This window comes from Schistocerca gregaria, chromosome 6 (genome assembly GCF_023897955.1).
Source record: "Schistocerca gregaria isolate iqSchGreg1 chromosome 6, iqSchGreg1.2, whole genome shotgun sequence".
NCBI classification, from domain to species: Eukaryota; Metazoa; Arthropoda; class Insecta; order Orthoptera; family Acrididae; genus Schistocerca; species Schistocerca gregaria.
In genome coordinates this window covers 366,621,131-366,631,889 of record NC_064925.1, presented here as the reverse complement: position 1 = coordinate 366,631,889, position 10,759 = coordinate 366,621,131, and the positions used below count along the sequence as shown (strand labels likewise).

The 10,759-nt window shown below is 43.8% G+C and overlaps 1 non-coding gene across 1 annotated transcript; it reads right to left on the bottom strand.

Annotated features, from left to right (window-relative positions):
- Nucleotides 1–2,710: 2,710 nt before the first annotated feature.
- Nucleotides 2,711–2,785, bottom strand: Trnas-gga (transfer RNA serine (anticodon GGA)). The gene has a single exon. It is a non-coding gene; the product is annotated as a tRNA-Ser (tRNA).
- Between the last annotated feature and the right edge of the window lie 7,974 nt (nucleotides 2,786–10,759).

Here is a 10,759-nt window from a genome sequence, read left to right as displayed (position 1 = left end):
TAACTGCCTGTATAAGGGCCAATGCGTTATTGACTTGTTCAATTGGGGAAATTCTCTCTGTTGAATAAGACATAGAGTTTTTCTGGAATTGGAATGATCTATTACTCTGTAATTGTACACCATATCTGCCACTTTCTGTCGCACTCAGTTAATTCCTTAGCGGTGCCACTTTTTATTTTTGTCTTAGAGTATATGTTTTTGTAATTGTGAGAGTTGTGTTAGAAACAAAGTTTTTCATGATTTTGGAAGAACAATTCAGTGCTCCAGTGATAAACAATGAGTAGGGAAAGCAGTAAATTAAAGCAGTTGACTTTGGTTTGTTCTGTATGGCAATTAGTAATGTCGACAATGGAGTACAGAATCCACACTTAAATAAGTAAGTGTTTTGTAAAATCGAACTCTCTCGATTTTGAGTGACCTTAAGAAAACAATAACCTCTTTAAAACTATTACTTTTGTAATAACTGTACAAAATTTCAGAGCTGCTCCAATTCTAATAATTATGGAGTGGTAATAGTGTTAGCTAAAAGCGATTACCCTTCCCAATATGAAGCAATAGATGTGTTGTTGTATAAAGATGTTCTTGTTTTTTCCTAATATTAGTAACAAGCCACCACATCTGGCTTATTTATATTCAGTACACTGAATTATCATTATAACAATTACTGTGGTTTTTTTGTTGATATTATCGATATTCTCAGATAGCTGAAAGAGATGCTCAGTATCAGTTGCAGGTTGCCTATCAAATGGCTTTCAGGTGCAACGAAAATTTTTATTTTCAGTATTTTACATAATTATTGACTAAATTTAAAACTCTCTCATAATCTGCTCATTAAGAAATACACGGTGAACATCAGAACATCAGTAAAACCGACAAACAACAGGCACTGATTCATGACGGGAAATGGAGCAAAAAAGGTCCTGTGAACATGTGTCTGGGAATGCATCGTTGCCATGATAGATGGTGCTATGAAATTAAAGTTCCTTTGACCACTTTGCGTGTGTTCTTTGTGTGTTTTAGGATGTGTGATTGATGCAGCGTACTGTAAGCACGAGATTGGTCCGTTATTCATGTCGGTAACAAGCCAAGATGGTGCTTGTGTACGGCCAAGCAGATGGGAACAGTCGAGAGGCAGCACAGCTATACCAAAACAAATACCGTAACAGCTGGCAGTCACATCACACAACATTTCAAGCCCTTTTTGGACGCTTGTGCGATCAGACAGACGAACGTGTAGCGAGGTGGCGGACTGTGTGCATATCAGATTTGGAGGGCTGGGTTCTACAGGATATTCAGACGAACCATAGTACAAGCTCAAGGCAAGAGGTCCGCTAACTTGGTGTAAGTCAAAGTACGATTACGTGTATTCTGCATGACAACCGCTGCTATCCCTGTCACGTGCAACGAGTGGATAGATTATCAGCAGCGGATTTCCCTCTACGGGAAGGATTTTGTCGGTGGTTTTTGCACCAAACCACCACAATTATGGGACTTCTGTTATTAGTCACCTTTACCGACGAAGCAACCTTTATCAGCACTGCCATCATCAGTACGCATATTCCTCTTTTGTGGGCTACAGACAATCCTCGGAGAACGGTTGAGGCGTCTCTTATGGGACTTCTGTTATTAGTCACCTTTACCGACGAAGCAACCTTTATCAGCACTGCCATCATCAGTACGCATATTCCTCTTTTGTGGGCTACAGACAATCCTCGGAGAACGGTTGAGGCGTCTCATCAGCATCGATTCAGCATCAATGTGTGAGCAGGGGTTCTTGGCAGCCACATACTTGAACCGGTTATTAGTCCACAATGCCTTGACGGAAAAACGTACCTGAACTTCCTGCAGAATACTCCGCCTGGGTTGCTTGAGAATGTGCATTCGGCAATACGACACGTTATGTGGTTTCTGTTTGACGGAACACCACACCACATCCGCATTACAGATCGCCGATACCTCAACAACATTTTTGGATAAGATACAAATGCCCTATAGCATGGTCTACTATATCACCGAACTTAATACCCTACCTCTGGGGGCATCTGAAAAGCGTTATGTATACTGAACCAGTCCCTGGTGTGCAGACCCTTCAAGAGCGTGCTCACGACGCCTCTGATGCTATTCGGACAGTGGTCGGAATGTGCGAAAGAACGCGCCAATCCATGGTGGTACGTGTGAACTCGTGCATTTCATCCCACGGAGGTCCCTTCGAACATCTGTTGTGACGTGGGTACAATGCAACTGTGTGCTGTGTTCCGGGACGATTTTTTGTTCAAAAAACGGTTCAAATGGCTCTGAGCACTATGGGACTTAACTTCTGAGGTCATCATTCCCCTAGAACTTAGAACTACTTAAGCCTAACTAACCTAAGGACATCACACACATCCATGCCCGAGGCAGGATTCGAACCTGTGACCGTAGCGGTCGCGCGGTTCTAGACTGAAGCGCCTAGAACCGCTCGGCCACGCCTACCGGCGACGATTTGTTGTCTCTGTACGTACACCGTTCACGTTTTTCCCCCATTTGGAGTCAGGAATTTGTTCCTGTAGTTTGTCTGCTTTATTAACTTTCACTCTGTATAAACTTGCGTTACAGGTTTAACACAATAAACCAAGTATTATAGTTAGGAACTGTGTTTATCTCTTGAGGCAGGGTAACTCAGGGCGCGCAAACTAGCCATATTATGAATTTTCCTGGCAGATTAAAACTGTGTCTCGGACCGAGACTCGAACTCGGGACCTTTGCCTTTCCCGGGCAAGTACTCTACCAACTGAGCTACCCAAGCACGACACACGCCCCGTCCCCACAGCTTTACTTCTGCCAGTACCTCGTCTCCTACCTTCCAAACTTTACAGAAGGTCTCCTGCGAACCTTGCAAAACTAGCACTCCTGAAAGAAAGGATATTGCGGAGACGTGGCTTAGCCACAGCCTGGGGGATGTTTCCAGAATGAGATTTTCGCTCTGCAGCGGAGTGTGCGCTGATATGAAACTCCCTGGCAGATTAAAACTGTGTGCCGGACCGAGACTCAAACTCGGGACCTTTGCCTTTCGCGGGCAAGTGCTCTACCATCCGAGCTGGAAATAACCAGACTATATTCATCCAGTATTTGAGAATGAGAGCACTTAGCGACTTACAACAGACTTTTAACATACTTCTAATCGTTTTAGATAATTTTCCTCTCTAACACCCCCACAAAACAACGAAAGGAAATACGGTAATCGTTTATTAAGTTTCCGCTGTTCATGCAGTAAAACTTCAGCATTAAGTATACCGTTTTAACTTATTGCTTCTTTACTACCAACTCCATGGGCGACACACTTTTCAGAGTGCCTTCTAATACACCACTGAATGTTTTGGTTTTGACTCTTTCATTAATGGCATGGAGAAAGGGAAGAGGACGTAGACGACGGTGAGGTGGGAGATATGATACTGCCAAAACAATTTGACAGAGCACTGACAGGCTTAAGTCGAAACAGGCCCCGGGAGTAAACGACATTTCGTTAGAAGTACTGATATAGTTGGGAGAACAAATCATAACGAAGCCATTCCACCTGATGGGCAAGATGTATGAGACAGACGAAATACGCTCAGACTTCAAGAAGAATATAACAGTTCCAGTTCCAAAGGAAGCAAGTGCTGGCAGGTGTGAAAATTACCGAACTATCAGTTTAATATGTCATGGCTAAAAAATAGTAACACGAATATTTTAACAAAGAAACTGTGAGAAGCCGACCTCGAGGAAGATCAGTTTGGAATTCGGAGAAATGTAGGTTAAAAAGGATATAAATCAGTCTATTGACTGAAGACCACAACAACAAGGGACAATATTTCGAATCCAATAAAATCTCATAATTACGGTTTTGCTCCTTCGACCACAAAGATTTTACATGCTGAACGTTAAAAATTTACCACATTAAGTCATTTATAAAGTAATCAACGTTTAAAGCGTTTCATACGTGGAAATTCGATTCCTTCAAAAACCACGGGAGAGTGAAGGGGGGAGGGGGGGGAGGCGTCCTGGTACTGTTAAACACTGTACTTCATTATACATCATAATATGTGTGAGCGAATGCATGTAGTGATGTGTCTATGATTGCGGTGCCATAATCCTTCGAGGCTGCCCGTAGGTACGCATGTCATAATTATTACTGCGACGACTCATCTTCCATCTTTATCACGGAGATGTCATATAATTACTGTAATGGCTCAGAGCACTATGGGACTTAACATCTGAGGTCATCAGTCCCCTAGAACTTTGAAATACTTAAACCTAAGTAACCTAAGGACATCACACACATCCATGCCCGAGGCAGGATTCGAACCTGTGACCGAAGCAGTCGCGCGGTTCCGGACTGAGCGCCTAGAACCGCTAGACCACCGCAGCCGGCTTACTGTAATGTTCTGTAAACAGAACTCAGTAGTGTGGTAGTCGGTAGGTCCGTTGTTTCAGTTCGCTGTTATGCCTTTCTGATCCACTACGCTATTGGCTACAGCACGTTGTGCATTATAGAATGAAGGCTTTCCCGACGGGATGAATTGGTTCAAATGGTTCAAATGGCTATGACCACTATGGGACTTAAATTCTGAGGTCATCAGTCTCCTAGAACTTAGAACTACTTAAACCTAACTAACCTAAGGATATCACACACATCCATGCCCGAGGCAGGATTTGAAGCTGCAACCGTAGCAGCAGCGCGGTTCCGAACTGAAGCGCTTAGAACCACTCGGCCACAACGGCTGATCAAAGCATAAACCCCCCTCAGCATGTTGAGTATATTAAAGTTGAATATATAAAATTCGGTGTACGTGAGGTTGGTTAAGTTTATACTGGAGCAACCAAGAGAAGCATGAATACGCGGCTAAAGGAACACAAAATTCTTTGCCGACAATGGAAAACAGACGAATCGGCTGTAGCAGAGCATGCCCTCAGTTAGGAAGCCACGAAGTGAAGTTTCCTGGAACAAACATTTTATCGACGACGACGTTCGCGTAGAGAAATAATTGAAATATATAAACATAGGGATAATTTTAAAAGGAAAGAAGAGACCATGAAACGTAGCGACGTATAGACAATAGCTGTGCTGTACCGCTAAAGAGTTTTTTTTATCTTTGACAAGACGACAATCGATAGTTAAGTTTTATCTTTGACAAGTATATTCGCCGCTTACTATGTATTACTCGGGGCACACCCCCTTTTCTAGAGTATATATGTCAGTCGGCAATACTCAACGGAGGAGCTGCAGATTTCCAGCGCAGTTCTGGACGAAACGTTAGGAACAGAAGAGTTTCTTGGACCACGACATTATAACCCGAAAGGTTCACCAGCAGCAACGTAGCGCATTGCTCGCCGGAGTCCTGTAGCCGCAGTCGACTAAAAACTGATTCCCGAGGCAGGAAGAAGCAGTAAGAACGTTGCAACAGGTAAATTGCGAGCTGCATCAGTGCCCGGTTTAAAACTGGAGAAAGAAATGGCGCGCCCAAGTGAATGTGCACCCTTTAGTTTCCGCTTAGGCGCCATTAAGTTAAAAGTGTGGGGGCGAGGACGGAGGCTAATGGGAGTGGACGACTTTTAACGCCGAGCGCTCGGCAAGAGACGGAGAGAGCTAAGAAGAAGCTTTTCTCTGTTCTGCAAACGTAAACCTCTTGCTCAAACAGCCAGCTGTGTAATTGTTCCGCCTGCGCATTCCTCGCCTTATTTCCGAGAAGGCCAGCCTTGGGTTCACTGCACCTTTCAGCACCACTTGTGAGCTACGCGGCAGCCGAGTTTGCATTTTTTACAATACATAATTACACTAAGACCGCAAGTCAAAAAATAAAGGAAACTTAAAGAAAAGTGTTTACTGGCTTACAGCATCAAGATGAACGAAATAGATAAGACATTTGTGTAATATCATTGGGGAGGCGCAAATAAAAGTAGCTAATTTAAACGTAAAGGAAATACCGAATGATCAAAAAGTCAGTATAAATTTGAAAACTTAATAAACCACGGAATAATGTAGATACAGAGATACAAATTGACACACATGCTTGGAATGACATGGGGTTTTATTAGAACCAAAAAATAAAAATAAAAAACAAAGTTCACAAAATGTACGACAGATGGTGCTGGACAGCAAACCGTCAGTGACTGCGCATGGCAATCGTGTATAAAAGGAGCTGTAATGACAGAGAGAATCAGATGCGCCAGCAGTCGCAGCATGTTGACGTTACCTGAAAAGGCGCTTTTAGTGGAGCTGTATTATCAGAATGAGGAATGTGCTCGTTGGTTGAGTAACGTGTTGTGGACCGATGAAGCTCATTTCACGCTCCGAGGGTCTACAACGCCCATAACTGCAGAATTTGGGCTACCGAACATCCTAGAACTGTCGTGGACTCCATTGCACGACGAGAAAGTCACGGTATGGGTTGGATTTACCACATCTATCGTTATCGGGGCTTTTTTCTTCGAGGAAATGCGTGATTCTGGTTTTGTAACTTCTACCGTGACGGGTGAGAGGTACGCCGATATGTTACAGAATCGCATCACCCCCAGCCTGGCTGATAAACACCTGCTGGAACGTACGATGTTTATGGAGGATGGCACTCCACCCTACATTGCTACACGCGTGAAAGATCTCTTGCGCGCGTCGTTTGGTGATGATCGTGTGCTCAGCCACCACTTCCGCCGTGCTTGGCCTCCCAGGCCCCCAGACGTCAGTCCGTGCGATTATTGGCTTTGGGGTTACCTGAAGTCGCAAGTGTATCGTGATCGATTGACATCTCTAGGGATGCTGAAAGACAACATCCGACGCCAAAGCCTCACCGTAACTCCGGACGTGCTTTACAGTGCTGTTCACAACATTATTCCTCGACTACAGCTATTGTTGAGGAATGATGGTGGACATATTGAGCATTTCCTGTAAAGAATATCACCTTTGCTTTGTCTTACTTTTATATGCTAATTATTGCTATTCTGATCAGATGAAGCGCCATCTGTCGGACAGTTTTTGAACTTTTATATATTTTTGGTTCTAATAAAAACCCATGTCACTCCAAGCATGTGTGTCAATTTGTACCTCTCTATCTACATTATTCCGTGACTTATTCAGTTTTCAAATTTATACTGACTTTTTGATCACCGTTGCAATGACATTACAGAAACGAAGAGCTGAAATCGACTTACCATTTACTTACAATGAGAAATATACTTATAGAAGGCGCTGAAAGTGACGCCTGCAACATCGATACACGTTACACGTGTGGCGTGTTGGCCCTTCCTGCTGGAAGAAGAAGTATTGTTTTTCACATTCATTCAGCTGAGTACAAAATGTATCGAAAATTTCAAATGGTTCAAATGGACCTGAGCACTATGGGACTTAACATCTGAGGTCATCAGTCCCCTAGAACTTAGAACTACTCAAACCTAACTACCCTAAGGATATCACACACATCTATGCCCGAGGCAGGATTCGAACCTGCGAACGTAGCGTCACGCGGTTCCAGACTGAAGCGCCTACAACCGCTCGGCCACAACGGCCGGAAAAATTTTCATATTGCAACCGTGTTGAGGTAGGGTCAAAACATATCGATTCAGTGATGTGCGTTCCTGTTACACCGCAACAAATGCCGATTTTTTCATCAAGGAGTGGTTGCTGACACACAGTAGCATTCAATGAACTGTAGGTGAAGCCCCATCAGCAGGGACTTACATGCTTTGAGCGAAAATAATAGTGCATCGAAAATGGCTAGCCTCTAGATAAAATGTAGATCTGCATAGTAAAATCTAAGCAAGGGCGACTAATTCCTGCAATCTATAATTTACAAATTTACAACACAGTGTTAGGGTTCTCCGCTGCCCAGTGTTCTGTGAATTCAAGTGACCGGAAAGATGAATCCGTGCTTCATCTCTGATGATGTAATGGAAAGAATGTAACCACTGTCACGATTTAGTTGTGGCTCCCTTACTCTGATCTCTATGGCTTCTTTGATGACACAGTCCCAGTATTTGGAAGTCTGTATCAGGACTTTTGTTTGGTCATAATCCCTGCTGGGGAGTTACGACAGGCGATGCTCAGCAATTGCCAACTTACTGGGGTGTTGCAGTCTAGTGTGCCGTTGATGTTCTCGGCATCGGTCCTCAATGATACGAATGGTCTGCCCACGTATACACTATCGCAGTGGCAAGGCATCTGATAAACCCCTGATTTACGTAGAGCAAGGTTGTCCTTGACACTACCAAGAAGGCTCTTGGTTATGCTTGGAGGACGGAAGATGGTTTTGACTTGGTGTTTACGTAAAATGCGTCCAATTTTTCCGGTTAAGGCCCCCCAAAACGGAACAATAGCCAAGGCCGCCCCTCCTGAGGTTCATCCTCAATTTCCGCCGGTCCTGCAGATGTGGGATGTGGAGCCTTCCGAATTTGCCCTTCTTTGTAACCGTTCCTCCGAAATCCGGTCTTCAGATGGTCCAATTCTCGTTGGAGTCTGTCCCTGTCGGAGATGGTGTGAGCTCTGTGTACAAGAGTTTTGAGCACGCCATTCTTTTGTGCCGGGTGGTGGCAGCTATCCGCATGTAGGTACAAATCGGTGTGCGTCTTCTTCCTATACACGCTTTGGCCCAAAGTGCGGTCAGCTTGTCTTCTAATCAAAACATCTAGGAAAGGGAGCATCCCATCAGTTTCGATCTCCGTGGTGAACTTAATATTCTCGCGTGTGGAGTTGGGATGTGTGAGCAAGTCTGCCAGTTTATCTCTTCCATGTGGCCAGATAACGTAGGTATCACCGTAATATCTAAAGAAACAGATGGGTTTTAGATGTACTGATTCAAAAGCTTCCTCCTCGAAATGTTCCATGCCCATATTTGCGCCAACGGGTGAGAGTGGACTCCCCATGGCTACTCCTTCTGTCTGCTCGTAGTATTCACCGTCAAATAAGAAGTAAGTTGATGTCAGAACATGTCTGAAAATGTTGATGGTCTCTTCGTCAAATTTCTGGCTGATGAGTTCCAAAAATTCTTGTAACGGAACTTTAGTGAATAGAGACACCACGTCGAAGCTCACCAGTATGTCAGATTCCTTAAGCGCAAGGTTGTTGATGCGTCCCAGGAAATCCACGGAGTTACGGATATGGTGTGTACATATCCCACGTAAGGGCTAAGCAGTTGTTTGAGGTGCTTGGATACAAGGTACGTTGGGGCACCAATATTGGTAACAATAGGACGTAACGGAATCGATTCCTTGTGCACCTTCGGCAATCCGTAAAGTCTAGGAGGAACAGCAGCCCTCGGGCGTAGCTTCGTGATAAGAAGTTCGAGAAAAGTAGTTGTGCCAACCGCGGTCGCCGAGCGGTTCTAGGCGCTACAGTCTGGAACCGCGCGACTGCTACGGTCGCTGGTTCGAATCCTGCCTTGGGCATGGATGTCTGTGATGTCCTTAGGTTAGTTTGGTTTAGGTAGTTCTAAGATCTAGGGGACTGATGACCTCAGATGTTAAGTCCCATAGTGCTCAGAGCCATTTGAACAATTTGAAAAGAAGTTGTAATATGGAACCCAAGTATTTACAGACCCATGATTATGTAACATAATTCCGTCTACGTGTGAGAAACGTGTCCTGCAGTTTGTGCCGTACATTTTTGTCACACTCTAAAAAAAATTTTTAATTATTTTTTTTGTTTCATAAATTACATCAAGACCACCGTCTACTCCCTGACAATGCCCGGTTGCACTTATAATCTTACATAAAAGCCTAACGCAATAACTCAAGAGCATTTAAGTTAGAAACTTGAGACAGCACAACTCATGGCGCGCATATTTCTCAGACTATATTCATCCAGTGTTTGAGAATAAATGGACCTGGCGAACAACGGCCGGCCGCTTGACCGAGCGGTTCTAGGCGCATGAGTACGGAACCGCGCTGCTGCTACGGTCGCAGGTTCGAATCCTGCCTCAGACATGGATGTGTGTGATGTCCTTAGGTTAGTTAGGTTTAAGTAATTCTAAGTCAAGGGGACTGATGACCTAAGATATTAAGTCCCATAGTGCTTAGAGCCATCTGAACCATTTTGAACGTCAGATGTTAAGTCCCACAGTCCTTAGAGCCATTTGAACCACTTTTTTTGCGAACAACGAACTTTACACGTAATTTCAACCTTTTCCGAAACTGCTTCTCCCTGACACCCCCGAAAAATAATGAAGGCAAGAAAGTTTATGACGTACTAATTTCTTTCTGTGCATGCAACAAAACTTCAGCGTCAGACATGACGTTTTAGTCTATTATTTCTTCATTAGTAATGCTGTCCGCAACACGTTTTACAGACCCGTATCCACATATATCACACAAGGGGAGCTGCAAATTCTGTCATTGTAGGACACACAATTCAGGAGATATTGCGCCATAAACCTTGAAATGCGTGAAAAACTAGCTTTTCTTGAAACGGAGCGCAAGACACCCAGGCTATAATCACAAAGTGTTTGATAACGAGAGCAGTTAGTGTCATCCAAAAATGATTTCAGACATTTTAGAAAGTTTTTGTCGCTTTTGTCTACAACCATATAAGTTTCAAGTACTTCTCGTCCACTACGTAACACGTTAACTCATTACTAAAGTAATCAGACACATGTACCTGTTTTGTACATAGGAGTTCAATTCCTTAAAGAATCTGAGTTAGGGTAACTTGGCGCTGTAAATTGAGCGACAGCTTAACGATGAATGTAAGCCAAAAAGGTTCAAATTACACCGCGTAGACGAGGAAATTTTATTTACTTTAGGGGTTTTCTATCGA